Consider the following 26,782-nt stretch of genomic DNA (forward strand, 5'->3'; position numbering starts at 1 on the left):
ACAGTTCATATATGCTCAGCGAAAATCTTCAGAGAGTCCATCCTCACTGAGCGTGCTCAGTCCCCTCACAGCTCCTAGTGCTGCCTTGACTCTACATGTGCCATCCCCACAGTGTATCTGAGCATGCACCACCCCATAGACTACAGGATTCCCCTATAATTTCTGCTCCCAATTACTCTGGGTCAGGATGGGGCTGGGCACTGGAATAGAGTGCAGGGAGTCTTGTTAGCCATGTGCGCTCAGTGGCCGCCTGCTGGCATGCAGGCAATGTGTAGGAGGAAACAAATGTATTTGAATGCAGAGGGGACAAAAATTGGACTTTGGGGAGGGAAAGGAACAGTGTGGGGAAAGGAGGCTGGTAAGACGGAGGGATTGGCTACACATACAGCACGTCTGGTGAAGACGCTCTATGCCGATGGGAGAGAGCTCTCCCATTGGTATAATCAAACCACCTCTGCGAGCAGCAGTAGCTATGTCAGTTGGAGAAGCTCTCCCGCTGACATAGCACTGTCCACACCAGGTCAGGGTAACTTACATTCCTCAGGGGGTGATTATGCTGACATAAGCTGTAGTGGAGACATGGCCTGAGACTGGAGTTGGATGGGGAGCTTGGAACTGGTGCCAGTGAGAGAAATGAGAGCGCGACTGGGACCCCAGTTGACTGGAGGGGTCACAGAGATAAGACGAGAGTTAGGGGCGAGGGTGAGAGAGTGGGACCAGCTGGACAAAGACACTGGCATTAGGAACCACTCTTGGGAGGAACAGGGGCAGAGGAAGAGGGTAGACAGATCTGATAAAGAGCATTAGTGCTGAGGGAGAACTGGGACTGGCTGGACAAATAGACAGGAGTGCAGGGGAGAGACAGTTTGGATGAGGCATTGGGAATGAGGAATGGGGACTGGCTGGGCAGGAGCCTGGGACTGGGTGTGAGGAGAGGGAGAGACTGGGAGTCGGGGGATATTAGGACTTGTACAGTGAGACTAGCGCTCAACAAGGAGAGACTGAGCCTGGGATAATAAGCCTGAGGAGTGGAGACTGGGACTGGGTAGGTGAGGACTGGGACAAAGACAGGGTGTCTTTGACCTGGGGCAGAAGGGGTCAAACAGGTGGCAAATGGGCAGAAGAGTCTGTGCCCTTTGGAGAACACTCCCTCCAGAGCCTGGAATGGAACCCAAGAATCCAGCGTCTCACCATTCCTCTGCTGTCAGCAAATAGCTGTGAAACCCGCTGGCAAAATATGTGCCTCCCCTCTCCCCCACCAGTGCTGATCCACAGAGAGGATGACAACCTACCACTGCTATCAGTTCCTCCATTAGCTCAAGTGACAGAGGGCTATGTGATGGATCTAAAAATTCCAGCCTTACCAAAGACCCACATGGGTGTCAATATGATGCCACATGATGGAAATTCTGTTTTCTCAAGTTGCTATTTTTAAAATCTAGGAAATTATGCACAAGAAAATGTTAAAAGAACACTGTGCATTGAATGAATATGAGGTCATATGGCAATGTGATTATGTAATCATGTAATTAAAGATACTTACATAATGTCTATACACAAGGGGGCCAAATTAAGGTTGCATGGACAACTGTAAATCTGGTATTTCCAAACCTTTGCATGCTTGACTTTAGAACCTTCATAATGTTCTTTTAACAGAGTTTGTGTGTGGGATATGTAATAAAAGGGTGTCACGTCGGAGTGCTACATGACATGCTGTCAAAAGGCAATTTGCTACACTCTACTGTATTTGATTTTGTTGCATTTTGCAATCTCAAGTGATTTATTGGGCTAGGGGTAAGAGCCTGGCTTAGAATGGTTCTAATCCTGTGAAAGTTCTTGCAGTGGGCACGAATATTATGTCACATTAAAATTATGCAGGGATCACCGAGTGAGGTCCTCTGGCCTGGGTCATGCAGGAGGTCAGTCTAGATGATCCTACTGGTCCCTTCTGGTCTTAACATCTATGAAAAATATAATTTAATAAAAAGAACGTGGCCAAACAAGGTCCCTTTTCATCTCTTCCCGTTCATACTTTCTGATCAGGACATCTTTCATTGTTAGGCCACATTAACCCCAGTGCCTCCTTCACAAGCAGCTCTGACAGAAATGGCTATTGGAGGAAATTAAAACCAAATCCCACATCAAAAAGAGGCCCCCTCCGGTGAGCCTGCCACAGCAACATGACCATCACAGCTGCCAAAAACTGCATATGCAAAAGCACCCTGCCTCCTCATCACCTGGAATTCAATTGCAAGTCATTGAATCCTTGGTCATAAAAGGAAAGTTCCCCTTCAACATTCCATTGTGAAGGGCTCTCCCACTTCAGAAGGTGCAGCTATGCAACATGGAGACCAAGAATAACTGAGCCAGACCTTGAAGAGGGAAGAAAACATGAAGAGGCGATAAGAAGCTCAGTGTAGGCTGCCTCTCACTCCTGCAGAAGGCCATTGTGTTACCGCCCCAGTGAGATGCTCCTGGCACTTGGTGATAGTGAATATTGTAGTGAAGGTTCCCTACAGACTGAGTTTATAAACTGTAAAACTGGGGAAATGGAGTGACTTGCCTGGGAAGCTCTGTGTGCTAGTGGACTACGCACAAGACGGGTAGTCAGCCAACACTAGCAGGGCTAAAGAACCTCAAGTGAAATGCTAGAGTCAATGGCAAAACTCTCATCAGCTTAAATAGGGCCAGGATTTCACTTAAGATAGTTAAAACCTTGTCTACTTCCACTAAAAAGAAAAGGAGGACTTGTGGCACCTTAGAGACTAACCAATTTATTTGAGCATAAGCTTTCGTGAGCTACAGCTCACTTCATCAGATGCTTTTCTTTTTGCGAATACAGACTAACACGGCTGCTACTCTGAAATCTACTTCCACTGATGCTCCTGCTGGATCGGACTGGGTCGTTTGTTCTGGAATAAATTGTTACAAACATTGGCACCTGTAAGTTCTCTGCTCCATCTTGGGGATATTTAGACATTTCTCCCTACGCCTCATGAACTTTACTAACTCTGAGAGTGTAGCTGATGGAATCTGCAAACTCCACCAGCCAAATGGGCTGGACCGAAGGCGTTTACAGATTCTGCAAACACAGGGCCATGTGTTAAGAATAAACTGTGAGGTGTTGTTGTCTCTGGCCCAGGTGGTGAAGGTTGGAAAGCATCTGGTCTCTGGGCCTTAATTAGTGACTGGTCTGGCAATTTACAAGCCAGCGTGTGGAGTTTTCTTTGGACCAGTGGAGATCTGTGGCCTGCAGTGGTAAGCAAGGGGATGAATGGTGATCAGGGCTATGCAGGAGAGTTAAGGTTGACTTGGGGTTGAGCATGTCCAGATTTTCTGGTTGTTTTGTTTTCTTAAAAATGTGGCTTACTGACTGGCCTGGGAGTTTGTACTTTGGGACCCCAGTAAGTGAAAAGCACTAAATAAATAGAAACGATTATGTATTATCATCACCATTTTGGGCCAGATTTTTACCACCCTTGCTCATCCAGAGTAGTACTGTACTCCATGATATCTACACTGGTTTAAATGGGGCTGCTCGCAGGGTACTCTGCAAATCCAAGGATGGCAGAATCTGGTCCTGTATTGTCTGTTATGGGTCATGTCTACTAGTGTGTTATTCTTTCAGTAAAGTTGTCCTGTAACACAAACCTGTCAAGTTAATTCTTATTCCAGAAGGATAAACATAATCTATTTTGCCAGGTATACCCAATGGCAGCCAGTAGCAGATTCATTGTGTCTGCATTATAACACCATAAAAATGCAGGCTCTACCATGGAGACTCTGGTATAGGATTTATTTTAACAGAGCTATCCAGCACACTGTAATGAGTCTCATGCTCAGGGTGTCTAAAAATGTATCTACCTTACCTACTGGCAAGAAAAAACAAAAACCATATACAAGAAAAAACTCGACTCAACGCATTCAGCCAGCAAATTGGACTGAAAGTCAATTGCAATAAGATCGATCTCCTGACTTTTAATATTGCCTCTCCATCATCAGTATGGATAGAAGATTATATTCTCAATGTAGAAACATTCACATACTTGTTCCACCGTCCTGGCTGATGGTGCTGCCCAAGCCAGGACATCCGGAACAAAATCAGTAAAGCCAGGAACACCTTCAGGAGCTTAAATACAGTCAGGAAATCATCAAAATACAACACCAAAACCAAAGTCAAGATTTATCAGAGCTGCATACTTTCAACACTACTTTAGAGTGCAGAATGCTGGGGAATGAGAAAGTCTGACATGTCCGAACCGTCTTCATCCCGTACAACCTGCCTCAGAAAAATCCTCCGTATCTTTTGGCCCAGAATGATCTCAAACCAAGATCAATTGACACAGTGCAGCCAAGCGGATCTGAGCACCATCATTGCCAGGAGGCATTGGAGATGGATCAGTCATGTGCTTCGGATGCAAACTGATTCCATCACCAGAGTAGCAATAAGATGGACACCTGAAGGCAAGCGAAAAAGAGGCTGCCCGAAAACAACATGGAGAAGAGCTGTGGAAGCCAAGCTGAAAAACCTGGGGCACGGCTGGGGGACCATTGAAAGACTCGCCAGAGACAGACAGGAGTGGAGTATCAGAGGGGTAGCCATGTTAGTCTGTATACACAGAAACAACAAGGAGTCTGGTGGCACCTTAAAGACTAACAGATTTATTTGGGCATAAGCTTTCGTGGGTAAAAACCCACTTCTTCAGATGCATGAAGTGAAAATTACAGATACAGGCATAAATATATTCGCACATGAAGAGACGGGAGTTACCTTACAAGGGAGGTGGAGCTGAGGATCTTCATTGCTGCCCTAAATGCCAGAGGCATAATGGGATCATCATGATGATGATTACCCATTGGCGGAGCCTTTTAGAACCACAATGGTATTTCTCATCTCTGCAAGCAGCCCAACTTTCCAAGACCAAATGAATGGTCTGTTACCTCTTACAATCTTTCTCCGTGTCTTAGGATTTCCAGTGAGAAGCCAGTGTTTCTGTGAGCTGGGTCAGGCAGCCAACTCACACGTGTGCATGTGTGGTATTTAGCATGCTTCCTCGACCTGCTGGGGCATGCTGTGCCTAAGGATGACAACAGCATTGTCAGACGTCTCCTGGCAGGGAGCTGTAGACTGTATGCATTTTAGTCACTCAGGAGCATGCCTTAAAGGTGTTGGGGGAAAGGATCTATATCAGACACAGCCTACAACTAGAAATGCCAAGCAGAGGACTCGTTTGTATGTAGCCAGCAGTAAAAAATCCCATGCAAGCAGCTGGGTTTAAGGTGCAGGTACCAGCGAGGGTTGGTGGCCTGTGATATACAGGAGGTCAGACTAGATGATGGCTCTGTATGGCACACGGCAGGGGCAGAGGGAAAGGTGTGCTCCTAACTGCAGGGCAAGGAACATTTCGGAGAAATTTGCATCTGCTTGTGTAACCTCTGGGATAGGCCATGCAGTGAAACCCAGGCCGCTATCTGTCAAATAATAAAATCTTACTAAAGAAACAGAAATCCAGAAAAGAGAATTGAGAGGTGGGTCATTGTGCTTCTGCTCAACATTTGGTGGGTAGTATATAGGACCCTACCACATTCACAGCCATGAAAGACACGTCACAGACTGTGAAATCTGGTCTGCCCAGTGAAATCTGCTGGGGAGGGGGAGAGCTGGGGGCACCCAAACTGGGTCTCCTACCATGCCCTGCCCCCTGAAAGAGTGATGACCCCCACGAATACCATGTCACCCTCCCATCTGCGCTGCCCACGGCTCTCCGGCTGCCCAGTTCTGAAGGGAGTGCCTCTGGCAGCAGCTGCAGCACCCCCCAAGTAAGGGGGGCAATGCCATGACCCCCCTCCTATAATAGCCCCAAAACCCTTTTTTGGGGTCAGGACCACCAGGGTTATAACACCATGAAATTTCAGAGGTAAATACCTGAAACCGTGAAATTGACCATTTAAAGAAGCCTGTGACTGTGAAGTTGATGAAAATGGACGTGACTTTGGCAGGGTCCTAGTAATATACAACCACTCCAGCCATGAGCTAGAACTTGCCATACAGCAACAGACCTAATCCACCCTACGCACTTCTCTGAAAGTGGCCAAGGACAAAGGTGTCACAGGAAGGTATAGCTCACCTTGAGAACAGCCCTGTGGTCCCAGTGGGGGCTCAGTGCATTTTGGCCAGACACAGACGGACTGATAGCTCCTGCAGCTGTATCTTTGCCAGTGCAGGGAGTCCTGCAGTTCTCAGTTATATCCAAAGGCAGAGACTTTGCTCAGCTGAAGTTAAGTTGTTTTCCCCAATATCACTTACTTCAGGGGGGATCATCATAAAATACTATGGTAGTTTTCTGAAAAAAACAGAAACTTAACATTAGGGAGCCTGGAAATCAAGGTGCAGGCTCCATGTTAAAAATAAAGCAAACATCTGAAAGTATGGAGAAACTCAGTTAAAGATCACTTGGCCAACTTTCCCTCTGCCCTTAACCCTGCAATTCTCCCATCTTACCCCAGCAGACAATTTGTAGAGAGGGCCAAATACTGTTACATGGGCGCAAGCAACTGCCTCTGGACTACCCAAATGGGACTGCTCAAAGGGTCATTTCAAAGGGACTTGCAAGCCCATAACTGAGAGCAGAATTTGGCCTGGCTACAATGCATAAGATGCAGGCTTTTTCTGGGGAAGGCCTATTTCAGAATAGGAGTACGAGTGGCACCTTAGAGATTTAATCTCTAAGGTGCCCCAAGTACTCCTTTTCTTTTTGCGAATACAGACTAACACAGCTGCTGCTCTGAAACCTATTTCAGAATGTTTGTTCTGAGGGCGTGCAGTGGTGTTGTAGCCGTGTTAGTCCCCAGATACTAGAGAGACAAGGTGGGTAAGTAATACCCGGTACTGACAGCCAGTTACGACCTGACGTGGTAGTCACCGACAAGGCCCAGAAAAAGATCATCCTCGTCGACATCACGGTCTCCTTCAAGAACAGGACCCCGGCCTTCCGCGAAGCCCAAGCTCGTAAGCTGGAAAAAGACGCCCCTTTGGCCGACACCCTGAGAGCGAAGGGCTACGAGGTGCAGATGGACACCCTGAAAGTCGGGGCCCTGGGCACTTGAGACCCCTGCAACGAGCGTGTGCTGCGGACCTGTGGGATCGGTCGACGCTACGCACGGCTCATGCGGCACCTCATGGTCTCGGACACCATCCGATGGTCCAGGGACATCTACATCGAACGCATCACCGGCCACCGACAGTACCAGGAGGTGTGAGCCGGTACAACATAGTGCATCCACTATGGGAAAGGGACTGAGAGGCTTTTTCCATTGGACCATATGAACTGGAACCATAAACTCACCGAACATTAAATCCCACCAAATGAGGGTAGATCCATCCTCATCATCGTATCCACTCATTATACTCCACACCTGAACATAGCCATTATATGGACAACATACCCCTGTAGCTCAATGTCTGTACTTTGACCCGTTAAACTTTTACCCCCAATCGGGGAGATTGCAGATTATGTATTCCTTACGCCACCCGTTCCTAAACCGAATTTCGCACCCCTTGATAATCTGTACCTTATTCCCTGATAAGCAGAATCTTCTATGCTTAAACTCTGTACCATTTTCTTTTTACTTCAACATTATCTTAATAAAATCTTTCATTGGACCAACTTCTGTTGGTGAGAGTAACTTTCTGAGGGTAGCAGTCACTGGTCCTCCACATCTCCTAATGCTCCTTTGTGAGCTTTTCAATGGAAAGAGAGATGACTCATCAGATGAATTATTCAGACCTTCCCCTTTGAGTATCCCACACACAGCAATTATGTGTAACCTCCTACAAAGCTAATGGCAACACATTTACGTCCTGCAAAATCACATCTGACTGATTTCAGACAGGACTATTCAGTAGAGCTGGTCAGGAAATTATTTAACAAATCTGAAAATAAAATACTTTTGGTTTACATCAAAATCTTGCAGGTTCTCGTTAATACCCAACACCCCCCCCCCCCCGATGAAAAATTCAGGGGAGGGATTCAACAACTGAAAAACAAAATAAAAGTTGGCCTTGGAGGGATTATATTTTTGACAAAACCTGAATTTTTGACAAAACTGGAAATTTTTTTGAAAACCCTGCTCTATAATTGAAAAGCCATTGTTTGTCAAAACAAATCTTTCAGATGAAAATGGGTGACCAGCTCTAGTGTTCAGAGGAATATTGCTGAAATAATAACTCTAAGTTTACAACAACAACACTTTGTTAAACTGAAATACATCTCTGCCTAATGCCCTGTCCCTGCAAATCAGAGGCCTGCTTGCTGCAGATCAGGAGGTGAAGGAAAAGAGTTCCTGCTGCATTAGGGGTTCCTTCCTTTCCTAGGAAGCAATAAAGAAGAAGAGAGAATCATAGAATCATAGAATATCAGGGTTGGAAGGGACCTCAGGAGGTCATCTAGTCCAACCCCCTGCTCAAAGCAAGACCAATCCCCAACTAAACCATCCCAGCCAGGGCTTTGTCAAGCCTGACCTTAAAAACTTCTAAGGAAGGGGATTCTACCACCTCCCTAGGTAACACATTCCAGTGTTTCACCACCCTCTTAGTGAAAAAGTTTTTCCTAATATCCAACCTAAACCTCCCCCACTGCAACTTGAGACCATTACTCCTTGTCCTGTCCTCTTCTACCACTGAGAATAGTCTAGAACCATCCTCTCTGGAACCACCTCTCAGGTAGTTGAAAGCAGCTATCAAATCCCCCCTCATTCTTCTCTTCTGCAGACTAAACAATCCCAGTTCCCTCAGCCTCTCCTCATAAGTCATGTGTTCCAGACCCCTAATCACTTTTGTTGCCCTTCGCTGGACTCTCTCCAATTTATCCACATCCTTCTTGTAGTGTGGGGCCCAAAACTGGACACAGTACTCCAGGTGAGGCCTCACCAATGTCGAATAGAGGGGGACGATCACGTCCCTCGATCTGCTCGCTATGCCCCTACTTATACATCCCAAAATGCCATTGGCCTTCTTGGCAACAAGGGCACACTGCTGACTCATATCCAGCTTCTCGTCCACTGTATCCCCTAGGTCCTTTTCCGCAGAACTGCTGCCGAGCCATTCGGTCCCTAGTCTGTAGCTGTGCATTGGGTTCTTCCTTCCTAAATGCAGAACCCTGCACTTATCCTTATTGAACCTCATCAGATTTCTTTTGGCCCAATCCTCCAATTTGTCTAGGTCCCTCTGTATCCTATCCCTGCCCTCCAGCGTATCTACCACTCCTCCCAGTTTAGTATCATCTGCAAATTTGCTGAGAGTGCAATCCACACTATCCTCCAGATCATTTATGAAGATATTGAACAAAACCGGCCCCAGGACCAACCCTTGGGGCACTCCACTTGACACCGGCTGCCAACTAGACATGGAGCCATTGATCATTACCCGTTGAGCCCGACAATGTAGCCAACTTTCTACCCACCTTATAGTGCATTCATCCAGCCCATACTTCTTTAACTTGCTGACAAGAATACTGTGGGAGAGCGTGTCAAAAGCTTTGCTAAAGTCAAGAAACAATACATCCACTGCTTTCCCTTCATCCACAGAACCAGTAATCTCATCATAGAAGGCGATTAGATTAGTCAGGCATGACCTTCCCTTGGTGAATCCATGCTGACTGTTCCTGATCACTTTCCTCTCATGTAAGTGCTTCAGGATTGATTCTTTGAGGACCTGCTCCATGATTTTTCCAGGGACTGAGGTGAGGCTGACTGGCCTGTAGTTCCCAGGATCCTCCTTCTTCCCTTTTTTAAAGATTGGCACTTCATTAGCCTTTTTCCAGTCATCTGGGACTTCCCCCGTTCGCCACGAGTTTTCAAAGATAATGGCCAGTGGCTCTGCAATCACAGCCGCCAATTCCTTTAGCACTCTTGGATGCAACTCGTCCGGCCCCATGGACTTATGCACATCCAGCTTTTCTAAATAGTCCTTAACCACCTCTTTCTCCACAGGGGGCTGGCCATCTATTCCCCATGTTGTGATGCCCAGCGCAGCAGTCTGGGAGCTGACCTTGTTAGTGAGGCAAAAAAAGCATTGAGTACATTAGCTTTTTCCACATCCTCTGTCACTAGGTTGCCTCCCTCATTCAGTAAGGGGCCCACACTTTCCTTGGCTTTCTTCTTGTTGCCAACATACCTGAAGAAACCCTTCTTGTTACTCTTGACATCTCTCACTAGCTGCAGCTCTCTCTCACAGTTGCCAGGGGTAAGGGGAGTTAAGTTTTGAAAAGTTTTGATGTGCTAGGAATAGACACACACAAATCCACACCAGATTGAGTAGATGGTCTTCTTTCTGCTGCAGTGCCAAACTGACAAGTCTAGAAAATAGACCAGTTCCACATTCTCTAGGCCCTGTGACTAGTACTCAGCTAGCACCAAAGCCCAAGAGATCTGTTCAGCTGCTGAGGTCTGTACTTAGCTCTCAGCTACCCCTGACTCTATGGAGATTGTTGGGAGAGGGCCGATGATACTGCGGAAGGGTTGTGAAATACGTAGCCGGTTTGAATCTGTGCTGCATTCAGAAAGCTCCCTCTATCAAATACACTTTGAGAGAGAATCAAAGACACTGACAATTTATTCTGATTGGTTAGGCTCTGGAGTAGAGCAGTACAGGTTACATCTTTTTGTGCCAGGGAGAAGACACACCCCTGGGGGAGGGAAAGGTAGGATTTCCATTGGTTCCATCAGGTACTCCCTCCCAGCCCTGTCAATGGAGTTTGCAAGGGGGTATCCTTGCTCCATGCACCCCCACTTTATCCATGCCAGGTCTGCTCTAGCAACCCCCCCCCCCCGAAGGACACACTCAATGAAGGCACTGCTGCAGAAATCCAAACCCCGTCCCAAGATGGACTGCTCCAAGTGTGAATTTTGGTATATTTGGAAGGCTGCCCACGCACTACTTGCCTGGCAGTGCTGCTAAGCAGGACATGGGGCGCTGGCCTTTTGCCTAAGTAAAGCATGTAGGACCAGGTGCTCTGCCCCTGAAAGTCTGTTTACAAAGATTTAAATGCAAAGCTTGTTTTATGAGGTGTCTAGATTACCACTATACTGCAAACAGAGCCTGCTCCACCTGGCATGTTCATAGAGTTCAAGACTAGAAGGACCATCAGCTCATCCAGTCAGACCGTTACATTTTACCCAGTTGCCCCTGTACTGAGCCCAATAACGTGTGGTTGGCTACAGCAGTTCTTCCAGAAAGGCAGCCAGTCTTGATCTGAGACACTGAGATGGAAAATCCACCACTGCCCTTGGGAGTTTGTGCCAATGGCTCATCACCCTCACTGGTAACAAATTGCCTTATTTTTAATTTGAATGTGTTGGCAGCAGCATCCAGCCATTGGTTCTTGTTCTGCCTTTCTTTGCTAGAGCACAGAGCCCCTTAGTACTTGGTATTTTCTCCCTGTGAAAGCTCTTCTAGTCTATAACCTCATTCTTCATTCTGATAACTAAAGAGATTGAGCTCTTCAAATGGCTCACTGTCAGGCATTTTCTCCAGACTTGCAATCATTTTTGTGGCTCTTTTCTGTACCCTCTCTAGTTTTCAAAGGGGACACCAGAACTGTACTCAATAGTCCTGCATCGGGCTCACCAATGCCATCTACCTCCCTGCTCCTGCTCACACTGCTCCCCATTCTACAGCCCAGGATCGCATGAGCCCTTTGTGTCCCAGCATTACACTGGCAGCGCATGTTCAGACGACACCTAGCTCCTTTTCGGAGACACGGCTTTCCAAGGGGCATCCTAGTCACTTGCATACTTATTTTTCTCTTTGTTCTTTGGTGTTGTGCCTGTTACTGTTCTGACAGGGGAAGACTCATCAGGGCACTATCTGTCTTGTGTTAGGATATAGATATTCAGGCCTGTCTGTAAAGGCCTGTACTCTAAGAATGTAGGTATATGTTTGTAACCCTTCTGCCTGTCAGAGTTGGCAGCAACAAGGTCCGGGTTCAGTATCTAGGGGATCCATTCCAATAACACAATGCAAAACCGGCTCGAGCCCCCACCCAGTGACCTGGGACAAATATATACCACCCCCGCTGGGCACCTCCAAGAGGCAATACTTCCCCTCTCGCAAGCACAGAGTCCGAGTGTAGCAAAAAGCCTTTTAATAACAGAGAGAAACAATGTGGCATTATATTGGGGAAACACCACCTACAGGATTCATAACACAACCCATGAGCAAGAAACCCACCCCAAGCAAATTGGGGCATGTCCTTTCCCTTTGGTTCTTGAGTCCAGCAACCCAAAAATCACGCAAAGTCCAACGACCCAAAAGTCTCTATCCCTGGTCAGGGAAGCCCCAGAATTTGAAAGTTTATCTGCAGAGTTTTACCTCCCAACCTGGGTGGAGATTGGGGGAGGGGGGCAGTTAAGGGGCACCTTACGTGGTCCAAAGCTGATGGCCCCACCTCTCCATGGGGCTCCGCTCTGCCAGCCACCCCATGAGCTGCTCTAGGCATCCGACAAACCGCTCTGCTCACCATCCTGCAAACTGCTCCACCATATATCTTCAGGCTCCCCCACTACTTAACACAACACTCAGTGATTTCAGCTCTTAGTTAGTTTAGCTCTTTTGTGATTTCAGTTTGTAGTAGGGGAACCTCAGTGCTGGTGCACCATTAGCCCAAAGTGAATTCAGCTCAGCAGCCTGTAACTAGACTCCTAATAGAATCAAAATCAGCTCTGATAGTCCACAGTGGAGAGAGGAGAAAGTGCAATTAGCATGTAAGGCCCTCCCCAGGGGGCCCATACCACCAAGTATTAATACCTGTCCCTAGCCTCTCTCAATTCACAGAGTTTTGGAACCCATGTCCCTTGCTTAGCGAGTGCTACTTAGTTGATGTAAGACCCTTCTCCATCATAACAAAAGGTCAAGTGCAGTTCCACTGTCCTTGATTCCCATAATCAGGGTAATAACAATTTATTCTTCCTGCCCCAATAACAGAGACACTGGGGATCCCACAGCAGCCAAAGTGACCATTTGGGCAGCTACGGCCTCATTCTAGGTGGGGGGGGGTGTGCCTTTGCAAATAAGATCGGCCCCTGAAGTTCTTTTCCACAACCTGCCACGCCTCACCACCAGATGTCAGGGTGGAGCTCATCCTGTCTCGGCTTACATGTTTATCATTTAGCTAGTAATAGAGGTTTCAGAGTAACAGCCGTGTTAGTCTGTATTCGCAAAAAGAAAAGGAGGACTTGTGGCACCTTAGAGACTAACCAATTTATTTGAGCATGAGCTTTCGTGAGATGAAGTGAGCTGTAGCTCACGAAAGCTCATGCTCAAATAAATTGGTTAGTCTCTAAGGTGCCACAAGTACTCCTTTTCTTTCTAGTAATAGAGGTATACAAGAAAGAATCTGTGGAAGGGCCTTCTTTCACTGTGACAGTCTGAGGCCCTGTTCTTAGGCCAAGGCCTTTGGCTAAGCAGCAGAGGCAGCCATAAACTGGGAAGCGAACAGCCATAAACTGGGAAGCTAGTCAATATGGGGCTGTTAGGAAGGTGATCCGATCTATCACCTCCAGAGAAAGGGAAGAACCTAGAAGATGTAAAAGGAAATTTAGGTTGATAGTTTTCTGACTGGTAAGAACTCACTTATCAATAGACACAGCTGGGAAACCCTTATGTCTTTATAGATGTCGTTGTAAAATCCACACTTCTGTATCGTTTTGTCATTATAGTTCCCACTTTGCTATTGTTTGTCTGTATAATCTCTGTCTGGTTCTGTGATTGTTTCTGTCTACTGTATAATTAATTTTGTTGGGTGTAAACTAATTAAGGTGGTGGGATATAATTGGTTACCTAATCATGTTACAGTATGTTCGGATTGGTTAGTTAAATTTCAGTAGAATGATTGGTTAAGGTATAGCTAAGAATATTACTATATAAATTAGGGGCAAACAGGAAATAAGTTGGGATTCGAAAATAAGGAAAAAGGAACTTGGATTTAAGCTTGCTGGAAGTTCACCCCAATAAACATCGAATTGTTTGCACCTTTGAACTTCGGGTATTGTTGCTCTCTGTTCATGCGAGAAGGACCAGGGAAATGGGAGAGTGAAGGAATAAGCTCTCTAACATCTTGCCCCATTCCAGAAGCACAAACCATGGTTCATGGTTCCTTATGCCATGGGATAGCCCAAAGCAGCCCGAGAGCACCACTGAATTTGCTCTGCAAAATCCAATGTATTCCGTGGCCTGCCACATGTCTCTGGAACTCCATTGTTAAACCTGGGAACAGTCTATGAAATGGTACGTTTAATCTAGCTCTCACTATGTTTCCATTTGAGTTTTAGTAGCAACTGAATTTGCAGTTTTTGTGCTAGCAAAACTCTGCTTGAACTCAATTTGCCTAAGTAAGGACTACAGGGTCAAGCCCAAGAAATTTACCTAGTGAAGCATTAGCACATGGCCATGGAAATTACTGAGGATTCAAGAACAATGTATCTATAAGTAAAGAGTGTAGTGATAAAATACATGGGAGGGCAGCTGTAGGTACTGGGTATTAAAGCACTGTGCTTGAATGCTTTTAAATCCAGGGTTTAGATATCAATCTCAAACTGGCCTCTGAGGCTGGGAAAGGAGACTTTAGCATTTACAGCATATTTTCTGTGCTGTCAGATTACTATGGATTGCTTTGGTTGCCTCTGATTGGCTAATTTGCAACCCAGCTGGCTGACAACCAACTGCAGTAGGAACTCTCTGCTATTCCTTAAAGGAAAAGTTTGCATTCCTGTTTGCAACTACAAGCTTCTTAACGGAAGGCTTTTTTCCCCAGCCTTCATAGCATTTCAACACTCACTATTTCTGCCCTTTCACACATTCAATGTTTAGTTCTATTCAGTCCCAGCACAGCTGAACACAAACCCCTAAACCTACGGAAATTCCAAAAACAGACCAGAAAATTCCCACAACAGACAGAACACTTGGGCACTCTGCAGACAGGATCCAGCTGAGCCACATCCATTGGCAAGGCAGGAACAACCCCAGAGGAGATCTCTGTCCTCCCATCACCATGCCAGAGGGAGTAACAAGCTGCACGTAGGAGTTTGCAGAAGTGGCATGTACTGTGCCTCTCTCCAGCTGTTACCAATTTTCTATAAAAGTCTGAGGGCAAGAGGGTGCATTGCTAAAACTCACCCCTAAATCGGATTATTTTTGCTAATATATTTCCTTCTTCCCCCAAATTGTTTCCGTAGTAACATTACAGCCATCTCTGCTTAATCATCCAAGTGAAAGATTCCTTATGGAGCTCTCTTCAGACTCCCCACAGAAAAGGTTTCTCTACAGGAGAGGCTGAGCCAGGCCAATGGGACTTCAAGGTCACAGGAGGTTCGTGGCCATGCCAGGAACTGACCGCAGATCATTACAGCACTCAGCCCTGTGCCTTAACCACCAGAGTATCCTTGTGGTTAGAGGGCAGATTAAAGCCAGTTATAAACTGCTAATTTACTATGGCAGGAACCCAGCCAAAGGGGCATTACCACTGAATGCAGGAAACCAAAACCAAAGGTAAGTCCTCAGCAAGGGCACTAGAGACGCCCATTGGCAATGCGCCAATGGTGGGGCAGACACCTTTCACAGCAGCAGAGACCAGATGCTAAGGACCATATGGTCAAAAGTAGCTACTGATTTTAGGGGCCTCCAGTTTTTGGTGACCAGCTGAGCTGTCTTGGCCTGCACATATAGCTCCAGCGGATGCCCACTGGAGCTCCAGGCACATTCGGTGTTTCAGTCTGGGTGTCCCAGAACTTTAGCAGCCAGGCTCACTAAGTGTTGGCCTGTGTACTTAGTGCACCGATGGTAATAAGAGGTCAGCACCCCCAGCTACCACGAGGGTTAATGGCTGGGGGCTTTGAATGGGGAGGGCTGCCACAGAAGGGTTTGCATTTGCATTTTACCCCATTGCTGGAGTTTGTTATTTTCCTTAAGCTTGTCATCATTTCCAGGAGGCCCAACTGGCTCCTTCCTCTGCAGGGCTAGATGGTGCCTGTCGGCACAGCCATGGGTGCGACGGGGAGGAGCCCTGGGAGCCCTTGTGACTGACCCACAATTTTCTCCGGCTTCATCCGAGCTCAGAAGGAGTCACAGATTCCAAGGGCAGAAGGACCATTGTGATCATCTAGTGTGACCTCTGTGCGACACAGGCCGGAGACCTCACCGGCCTCCCTCCCAGAACTGGTGGTGGGGATCTTCTGATGGCTATTCCACTTGCACAGTGACCCCTCGACGCTGAGTCAGCCACACGGGCCTGTCCATTGCGGGGACAGTGCCAAGGATCCCTTGCTGCAGTTCGCCCACCCAGGAGAGTTTGGGAAGTGGTACTCGTGCCCTGTGCAGGGGACGCCAAGGCATGACTGAGTGCAGCGTGCCAACAATTACAGGCATGCACATGCACAAACTTGGGTGCAGAAGTGCCCTGAAAAGCCTTCCAGCTCTTTGCTGAGATGTGAGGGCGGGAAAGCTAGGAAGGACACGCTGAGAAACAAAACAGATTTACCAGCGTCTGTGGTGGAGCTGCGGGTGAGTCATACCTGCCAGCCCCTCCCTTCTGCCTGCTATGAACGTTTTGTCCCCGCAGGGAAACAAGTGTGCGGTAATTAGCCGTCAGAACCACGGCCAGGGGAGCTGGGGACGTCCACAGCTGCTCTCTGAAGAGCTGCAGCAGCTAGCGAGAAGCCAGGCGCAGAGAGGGAAGCCAAGTATCCGCCGCCTCTGCTCTCGCCAGGCTTCGGGGGAGCTACAGAACCGGGGGGTTGAAGGAGAGCGGGCGAGAGCGCCCGAAACGCGCAGCTGCGTCCGGGGCTGTGACCAGCCAGCCAGGCGACAGGGCGCTGCAGGGTTCCCGCTGCCTGCTTGTCACACGCGCACGCAGGCTTGTGGTCCGGGCAACCGCCTGCGCAGCTCCTGCACCGGCGCGTCGGACGCTGGCTTGCTGAGGACGCTCCGGTCCCTTCCAGCTCCAGGTGAGTGCAAACTTTGCCCTGGGGAGCTGGAGGGGGGAACTCGGGGGTGCCACGGACGCTGCTGCTGCAGCGAGAGGGCCGCAGAGGGGTGTGGGCATGAGGGACCCGAACTGCCCTGGCACTACCCTGCCAGGGCCCGGGGGAAGCAAGTGCCCCGTGCAGGAAGAGGCGCGGAACAGCACCAGGCGTTGCCGCCCTTTGCAATGTGGAAAGGTAGGGAGTTGGCTCTGCTGGCTGTTGGTGCATTCAGATTATTATTTCTTCTGCTTTCACCAGATATTTTGCTCTAAACACGGAGCCGCTGGAGACGAATTAGCTGCTGCACGTTCCTATTTTACACGATCACTGAGGAAGATAGTTTATGTAGTCAGCGGCGGATTCTGTCACCTTGTGTACAGTGAGCGGTACCGTATTGTGTGTCTCACACCCCCCCACTGATTTCAGAACCAATGGTAACGGGGGTCAACAGGAACACGGGCAAAAGCGCGGTGCGCACCAACAAGAGTAAAGGTGGCAGAACCGAGCCGCGGAGCAGGACACGTGCTGCAGCCGAGAAAGGGATGCACATGGGGGGGGGGGGGTTCAGCTTTTCACGGTCGCCTTTTGGTTCCCGGTGGCAGGAAAAAGGGGGTATCTAAAAATAGCCCCGTAAACACCCAGTCGCGGGAGAGCCCACTGGCAGCGCAGCGGCGGTGTGCGAAGCGCCGCCGTGCGGGTTCGCCGGTGAGTGCTCCTGAGGCCACGCTCCCCGGGAGACCCCCCGCTCAGCAGCTGCGGCCGCCGGGCAGGCACCGCGCGGAGCGCTCGAAGGAGCCGGCGGGGGGGACAGGCCCGGCTTGGCGGCAGTCGGCGCACAACGAGCCCTTGGCGTGGCCGCGGGGTGCGGCGTCCGAGCCCAGAGCCCGCTCCCCGCGGCGGGACGGGCTTCCGCAAGGCAGGAGCCCGCGCACCCGGGGCGAGAACTTGCCGCTCGCGGGCGCCTCTGGCACTCAGACGCTGAGGCCCCGAGCCCCAAAGAAACGGGGGCACCTGGCTCCCGCTGAAATCCTGAGCCCCTGCTGCGAGGTGCCTCGGAAGCCCTGGGCCGTGCTCCAGCGCCCCAGCCCTTTCTGCTGCTTGGGCGCTCGGGACCAGACCATGGCCTGCCCCATCTCCACCTGCGGGGATTCAGCTGCCCGTGGAGCCAGGGCCGATCAGCCCAACGGGGCTCCGAGGGCTGGGCTTGGGACGACTCCGACTGTATGTGACCAGCGCGTGTTTGCGGGACGCAGCCTACAGCTTGCGGCCCCTTTCGGGAGGAAAGATGCGCTATGGGGACGGGGGGGGGGGAGCAGTGGGTTTGGCCCTGACTCTGCTCGTGGTGAAGCCGGGGGAGTTTCAGCACCGACACCCATGGGGCGAGGCCAGCACTGTCAGCAGTGAGGAGCACCTACCCCCAAGCGAGGTCCCTGGGCCCGCACCTCTGGCCCCAGGCCCCGAGAGGAACACTCAGGGCTGGCCACAGGACTCTGCAAACCTGTGGAAGGGCGGAGCGCTCTGCCCACGTTGCTCTAAACTGTTGTTCCAAACAGGGGTGGCAGGTTTGTAGAAATGTTGGTGGTGCCCAGAACCCGCCCCCGCCCAAACTCCGCCCCCCCCCACCTGCCCAAGGCTCTGGGAGGGAGTTTGGGTGGGGGAGGAGGTCTGGGATGCAGGCCCTAGGCTGGGGCAGGGGATTGGGGTGCAGGCTCTGGGAGGGGGTGTGGAGGGAGGGGGTGCAGGGGTGAGGGCTGTGGGGTATGGGAGGGGCTCAGGGCAAGAGTAGGGGTGTAGGGGGGTGAGGGCTCTGTCTGGGGCTGGGAATGAGGAGTTTGTGTGTGGGAGGGGCTCAGGGTGAGAGTAGGAGTGGGGGGGGTGAGGGCTCTGTCTGGGGCTGGTGGGTTTGGGGGGTTAGAGAGGCTCAGGGCTGAGGCAGAGGGTTAGGGTGTGGGGGGGTGAGGGCTCTGGCTGGGGCTGGAGATGAGGGGTTTGTGCTGTTGGAGGGGGCTCAGGGCTAGGGCAGAGGGTTAGGGTGTGGGGGAATGAGGGCTCGGGCTGGGGGGGTTGGGGTGTTAGAGCGGCTCAGGGCTGGGGCAGAGGGTTGGAGCGCAGGGGGATGCGGGCTCTGGCTGGGACTGGGGATAAGGTGTTTGGGGTGTTAGAGAGGCTCAGGGCTAGGGTAGAGGGTGGGGGGGTGAAAGCTCTGGCTGGGGGTGTGGGCTCTGGGGTGGGGCAGGGCTGGGGATGAGTTTGGGGTGCAGGCAGGCTGCTCTGGGACAGGGACCAGAGAGGAGGATTCCCGCCAGCCCTTTCCCTGCCAGCAGTAGCAAGCTCTGGGGGAGGACCTCCCCTTTCCCGCCCCCCCAGCGGCGCACTCACCCCCACAACTGTCACTGCATGTGCTCCTAGGGGCCCTCTCAGGTCCAGGAATCTCCCTCGCCTCCCCCAGGGTGGGTCCCGGGGGGTGCTGCGTGCGCCTCCTCCCCTGCCCTTGCCCCGACTGTAGCCTCACTGGGGGTGAGGGATGGGGCTGCCTCCTTGCCCAGCATGGGGCAGGAGCGGTGACTGCGGGCGAGGGGGCCCTGGGCTGGTGGAGGGTCGCGCCGGAAAAGGGAAGGGTCTGAGGGGGAAGGGCAGGCTCAGAGTCAGTCTGCCCTGGCAGGGGAGTTGGGGGGCACTAGGACCCCGGGGCAGCAGTTGCTGCAGGGAGGCAGCATGGAGCTGCGGGGAAGAGGCAGAGGCAGGGACGCTCTGCTCCGGGGCCTGGGAGGCGCGCAGGGGGCTGGGGGCAGCAAGAGGGGCCGGGGGCGCGGCAGGTGGGGCCGGGCCCGTGGGCTCTGACTATTGCTGGTGCTAAGGCACCACGTGGAGATAGAACTCGCCGCCTCTGGTTCCAAAGAAATATCTCCAGGCTGCTCAGGCAGAGGACCCTGCCTGCAGCCCCGCACTGGGTGAGGAAGCCCTCTCCTGCAGGCAGGGTCCTCTGCCTGAGCAGCCGCTCGCAGCCTGGCTCTCTCCTGCTTTGCCTGGGGAGCCCAGCGCCTGCCACCCTGCTTCTCCACAGGGACGCAGTCGGGCTGCCGAGTTTGCCGCCAGTCGCAGCGCCGCCTTCGCTGAGCGACACCTGCCTGGAGGCCAGGGGGCTGCCGCGAGCCGGGGCAGCAAGGCTCCCCCGGGTTAGGGGTCTGTTCGGGAGTGGGGCAGCGAGCCAGAAAAGGCTCCCGGGGAAGCCGGCACTGTGCGCAGCCCGCCCCGAGAGCAAGGCTTGGCAGCGCGCTGGGAAGAGCTGTTGTTAGCAGGTCGCTGATGCTCATTGGCTTTAATGCCCGGGGGGTGGGCCCCTGTGAGAGAGAAAGCATTGCACGGGGGCGTGGGGATAGGCTGGGCCCCTGTTCATTGCATTGCTCCTTTATTTTCACTTTTATTCCATAGAAAGGGAAACGCTCTGACTTTTGTTCCAAGACTCTGATGATGAGCTTTTCGTTAAAAAGTGTAAACAGGTGGGAAGTGCTTTGTTTACACACCCGCTCCCCACCACTGGTCCCTACCATGCTTACTTGCTTTGCTCTAACGTGACTCGGACTCAGCTGTGACAAGCAGCGCTACCGCGAGAGAGGGGGGCGCTACTAGAGGACACCTCTGTTCTCTGTGAAGTGGCCTTCCTTGCTCGTTTGGAGCAAAGGTGTCGCTGCAGCAGATTCATTGGGGCTTTGCAGAGGGTCAGTGTATCCGGCTTTTGTGTTTATGGCTTGGAGGTGCTTTTTTTAAACCCTGAAATCGCATGGGACCTGCATTTCTCCTAGTGTTTCACTGTTTGGCTGATAGTGACTGTGAGAAGACCAGTCTGGAGTGGAAGGTTGTTCCAGTGTTTAAGGCATTACCCTGGGGCGCAGAAGACCATCTAGGTGCCCAGCTTGGCCACAGTCATGTAGCTTCTCTGTACCTCAGTTTCTTCATCTGGACAATGGGGATAATGGCCCTGCCCCACCTCACAGGGGTGGTGTGCGGATTAACAAATTAAATACTGGGAGGTGCACAGCTAATACAGGATAAGAATCATATAAGTAGTCACCTAAGTGGCTCCGCAGAAATATTTTCAAAGTCCATCCAACTACAAAGCTGTCTGGGTTTACATGAACCCAGCAGCGCTGCTCTGTAGGGCTGGGCTTATGCAAGCCCAAATGATTTTCTTCACGGTAATTTTTAAAACCCCTAACAGGTAGTAGCTGTTTAGCCATATGACAAATCACTCGCCCCACGAGCACATTTCCAAATGCAGAAGCCGGCCATTTGCCCCCAGAGGCCCTAGATGAGCACACAAATGCTGCTCTGGGTCAGTATTGAGATGCACTGGCAGAGCCCCACCGTGACAACTGCTTGCGTTAGGGTGTGTTCTACCTGACTGGTCCTTCACTTTAGTATCCCCGCTTGGAAATCTAGGGCTAGATCCTCAGCTGGTGTAAATCAACATCAGTCCAGTGAAATCATAGAATCATAGGACTGGAAGGGACCTCGAGAGGTCATCTAGTCCAGTCCCCTGCACTCAAGGCAGGACTAAGTATTATCTAGACCATCCCTGACAGGGGTTTGTCCAATGTGCTCTTAAAAATCCCCAATGATGGAGATTCCACAACCTCCCATGGCACTTTGTTCCAGTGCTTAACCAGCCTGACAGTTAGGAAGTTTTTCCTAACATCCAACATAAATCGCCCGTGTTTCTTCTTGTCCTATCCTCAGAGGTTAAGGAGAACATTTTTTCTCCCTCTTTCTTGGAACAAACTTTTATGTACTTGAAAATTGTTATCATGTCCCCACTCGGTCTTCTCTTCTCCAGACTAAACAAACCCAATTTTTTCAATCTTCCTTCCTAGGTCATGTTTTCTAGACCTTTAATCATTTTTGTTGCTCTTCTCTGGAATTTCTCCAATTTGTCCACATCTTTCCTGGAATGTGGTGCCCAGAACTGGACACAATACTCCAGTGGAGGTCTAATCAGCATGGAGTAGAGCAGAAGAATTACTTCTCGTGTCTTGCTTACAACACTCCTGCTAATTCATCCCAGAATGATGTTTGCTTTTTTTGCAATAGTGTTACACTGTTGACTCATATTTAGCTTGTGATCCACTATAACCCCGAGATCCCTTTCTGCAGTACTCCTTCCTAGGCAGTCATTTCCCATTTTGTATGTGTTCCTTCCTAAGTGGAGTACTTTGCATTTGTCCTTATTGAATTTCATCCTATTTACTTCAGAATTACTTTAAATCAGGGTGCCCTGCTGACTTACAGCAGCTGAGGATCTAACCAAGATGGCGAGGGTGGTAAGTTCATTCAGGTCCGGGTGTAAACTTGCTGGCTTTGCAGCCGGAGTGTACATGACAAGACAGGTACGTGGTGCGCTGGGAAAGTGCCTCAGAACCCTTATTACTCCTGCATTACTGAGCAAAGTCTAAGGGCTTGTCTACCCTGGCAATTTACAGCGCAGCAACTTTCTGGCTCGGGGGGGTGAAAAAACACCCCCCTGAGTGCAGCAAGTTTCAGCGCTGTAAAGCGCCAGGGTAGACAGTGCCCCAGCGCTGGGAGCTGCGCCCCTGGTGGAGGTGGGATTTTTTAGAGCTGCACCACGACCACTCAAGGCACGTTAAAGTGCCGGCCACAGCAGCGCTTTCGCGTTGCCAGTGTAGACTGGCCCAGACACAGAGCGCTCAGCCGGGAACATAGGGGCCAACCCCACACTGCTAACACCTGTCTCTCAGCACCTTCAGCTCCCCTGGACTTGACTGGGAGTTGTGGGGTCAGCCAATGCTGAGCGTTTCTCGCCACGTGGCCATAGCAGAAGGACAAACAGGAACGTTTCACCTCTGTGAGAAATAGTTTTGCGTGTGCCAGTCTGTGCCCCATTGTGCCCCAACGTTACTGTAGCCGTGGGAGAAGATCTTACTCATTTGTCACGCAGCCCTCTTGGATGCAAACAACTGGAGGGCCCAATCCTCAGCTGGTGTAAATCAGTGTAGTTCCATTGGATTCAATGGGTCTGACCCCCAGCTGGAGTAAACCGGTGTCACTCCATTGGAGTCCTTCGGCCAGCTCCTCAGCAGGTGGAGTTTCATGGTGAATTCTGACGTCAATGGAGCTATGCTGCTTGACACCCACGGAGGTCCCGGTCCTGTACAGGGACCTCAGCGCTTGTTCCCCCATGCTGGCAACACCGCCGGCCTTCCTGACTCACAAGCTAATGTTTCTGAGTGTTTAGGAGGCATCTGAAAATTCCACCTGGGCAAAATTTCTCAAAACAAAAAAAAATTTGTTAAAATTTGGCCCTTTATCTCCCCCTTCCCCATCCCCTGCCCTGCTCAGGGAATTTTTCACAAAAACATTTTCCTCAAAAAATTTCCATTTTGGGGGGGGAGGCGGGGGGGCAGGGAAAGAAACTTTAGATGAGAAACTTTAAATGAAAATATTTAGCCTGTTGTTCTATTGACTGTTTCTTAATTTTCTTTTTTCAGTTTTGTTTTGTGGGGATTTTTAATGCCAGTTTTGATCTATCAATCTAGTCATATAGGAATGTTTTATCCCCAAATCAAAAAATTGTATTGACATTTAAAAAAATGTTTTGAACACTTTTTTCAGTTTTAAAAGCAAAAAATACTGTTTCAAGCAAATCTGCTGAAAATTCAGCAAACCAAACAATGGACTGTTATTCAAACAGTGGAATAATGTTTGCATTTGCCCAAATTTCTGCAAGATTTTAAATCATGATGATCTGTCCCATTGGAAATGGAAATGCAACCTTAGCACTTACAATGGCACTCACCCCAGAACTTACTCAGTGACACCTGGCCCGTACTGCTTCAGTCATTACAGAGTTACAGAAGAGTCGCTTTGTGCATGGTGACTGGAGTAACAATTCTTCTAGGCTCTGTAAACAAGGTATTTATTAGGCGGAGTTTAGGCTGACTACAGTGCAGCTGAGTGGCAAAGACTTGAGAGAGTTATTCAGCTCACGCTAATGAAGTGTCAATGAAATCTGTACTCTTCAGTGCACCAGTCCTGTTTCTGGCCCGTGTTACGGGGCGTCTCTAGTCAAATGCTCAGAGAGCTGGACAGCATTTTACTGGTGCAGTTTTAGCTCTCTTACTCTACACAGCCTTGCGAGGCACAAGTCGGTGCCATGGTGTAGTGTGACATTGTGGCTAGGGCACAGCCGCAGTCTGGGCAGTCTGCATAAGTGCACCCACCTTTGCTAGCTCTGATGGCGCTAAATCAGCACTGGAGCAATGGGGAGAATTTCGGGGAAGCCTCTGGTAGCCCCAGCCACTGTGGGCGGCACAGAACACACGTACACCAGGGAAATAGCTTACCCAACAGCAGAGACCAGGACATGAGCCATCTGAAAGCTTGTGCCTTTTGGGGCTCTATAGCCTATGTGTGCACTGCACACTAAGCACAGGTCTGGGGGACCCAGCCTTGGGGATGCAGAGTTTCCAAGCCCAAGCTTGAGCATCCACACTGCATTATAAACCTGGGTTTACCATTGCTGGACCCTGATCTCACAGCCCTGTTAACGCATCCACACTGCACTGCACAGCCCTCCAGATACAGGTCTGCAGCTAGACCAGCATCTATGCTGCAAAGTGACACGGCTTGGCCCTGAGTCACAGCAGGAGCTAGGCTCTGACCCCACCCTCCAGCAGAATCCTAAAACCCACATCCTGAGTGTCTGATTCTGTGCGGACAGAAGGGGGCATGGCCTCAAACCTGCGTCCAGGCCTGGGCTTAGTGTGCAGTGTAGACACACCCACTGAGCTTGAGGTTACCTCGTGTTTCCAAAGTCTGGGGGAGAGCTATGAAAGCCTCAGATTGGGGCTAGTGAGGGAAAGGGAATCAGCAGCCTGAGGGCCACAGACTGTGAGGCCAGAGATAATGGGTGGCAAACACTGAACAGCAGCCCCCCAGCTGCTCCTGAGCCTGAAGTCATTGCAGGAATATCCCTCCCTGTGGAAACTGCTTTGCCACTGAGCTACCTCCGACTCCAGTCACTCACTGGAGAGTGCTAGAAGAAAGGAAACAGCTGTAAAGTGGAACTGGGGAAACAAATATGCACGTGTTAAATTTCATATGCAAATTTGCACGCATAAAATTAACACATTGTAAAGAATGACAGTTTACTGAGTCCCGTCAGCGTGCCCAGGGCTCTCAGCCTATCACAGCTGGCCCCAGCCCCACTGATCGAGCTTGCACCCCAAGCCAGACACTAGCGCTGCAGATCAGTTCCGGCTCCAGATCTGAACACCGAGCAGGAGGGGAGGGTGCGTTCCAGGCCCGGGGTCTGGCAAGAGAGGAAGCCGAGGACAGAGGGAGGACATGAGAGTAAAGACAGGAGAGGGTGGGAGCTGGAGGAAAACACATCCCATATACTCATATCTCCCTCGAAACAGTACAGACAATAAAACAGGCCAGGCATTGCTCGGAGATGACACACTCATAGGGCACTCCCGTCTAGCCCGCCCTGCGCGCCCGGCGGGGACTTGCCCAAGCAGATACTAGACAGCTTTTCTACACGGAAACCAGCCCTATCTCTGCAGTGGGCGGCTAGAGACCTGGCCTGGAGGAGGAACCAACACGACTCTGCTGTATGGCGAGGCACGACAGCTTTCCCTTGGGTGGTTTCCTCAGGGCTCATACCCCACAGAGTTGCAGAACAGCAGAGCGAGGGGTGAATTACAGGCAGACACAGTCAGAAATATCCGGTTTTGGAGCAGGTCTGAAGATGGGGCACAGAGACAGATGGACATTTCCAAACAGCTGGTGGCAGAGGAAAGAGGGATGCAAAGACCTGAGTCAGCCCCTGCTCTGCCCCAGACTCCCTGGGGCCCTATGCATGTCACTTACTCTCCCCTGTGTTCCAGCTCCCACCTGTGTGGTGAGGCTAACACTGTGGCCCTGCCCCATGGGGTGTTGGGAAGGCAAATGCGCTGAGCAGCACGAGTGCTCAGACTGTATGGGACTGGGGCCTATATAGATATATAGGTGCTTAGACAGGTGCTTGGCATCTAGGAGGGGACATGTTGCTCCCTGCTTCCCAGCCCACACAATGGAGATGGTGGAGATGCAGCGATTCCTCTAGACCAGGGGAATGCCCATGAAGACTTACATCAGCTTTGTAGCCATTGATACTGGGAGTGTGAGGCCAAGTGTTTGCTTCTGGGCTGAGGCTCCAGCCCAGAGTGCCTGGGGCAATGATGGTAGGTGCAGGAGTCACTGGGGGCTGCTCCCTCACCAGGGGAGCCCACGCTGGCCTAGCATGGCTAGCATCAGCTTCTTTGGAGAGCCTGCCCCTTTCCCGAGCGAAGCCCCCTGTGAGCGCACGGGACATCACCTCCAGGTCGGGGCCGGAATTTGCTCTTCCCTACTCCTTCCAGTTCAGCCAGAAGCATTGGGGTTTGCAGCGTGCTCCCTTGCCGGATGGCAGGCAGGGAACTGGCCTTCGGCAAACTACACCAGCTACCAGTGAGACAATTCCAGGCATTGGGATGGACTCAGCCAGCCTGGCAAATCTAGTCCCTAGGTACTTGCAGGACCATTTATTTCCTTCTAGCTCCCCCAAGGCAGTTACGATCAGCCGGGTTATCCTTTGCTCGCCAGCCTAAATTTTAGCCTATGCTGGGCAGAGGCCTCCTTGGGCTCTGTTTGTTTAACCCTACCCATCAGCATCTGCTCAGCACCTCTGAAAATCAGGGTATTTTAATTAAGGTGCCTACAACCAGAT

The 26,782-nt window shown here is 50.6% G+C and overlaps 1 protein-coding gene across 3 annotated transcripts in view; it reads right to left on the reverse strand.

The window, feature by feature from the left end:
* SPMAP2L (sperm microtubule associated protein 2 like) overlaps nucleotides 1-26,782 on the reverse strand; it is a 112,842-nt gene that overhangs the window by 1,810 nt on the left and 84,250 nt on the right. The window contains exons 11-12 of one of the 3 annotated variants that reach the window (XR_007356229.2): nucleotides 23,840-23,932; nucleotides 20,422-23,299 (exon numbers count right to left, since the gene is read on the reverse strand). The exons of 1 other annotated variant lie outside the window; for it this stretch is intronic. The gene's annotated coding sequence lies outside the window, so the exon portion shown is untranslated. Of the gene's footprint in view, nucleotides 1-20,421; nucleotides 23,300-23,827; nucleotides 23,933-26,782 lie in introns of those variants that run through there. One more of the 3 variants, XR_012668001.1, reaches the window with a different exon arrangement.

Source organism: Caretta caretta, chromosome 4 (assembly GCF_965140235.1).
Source record: "Caretta caretta isolate rCarCar2 chromosome 4, rCarCar1.hap1, whole genome shotgun sequence".
Classification (NCBI taxonomy): Eukaryota; Metazoa; Chordata; order Testudines; family Cheloniidae; genus Caretta; species Caretta caretta.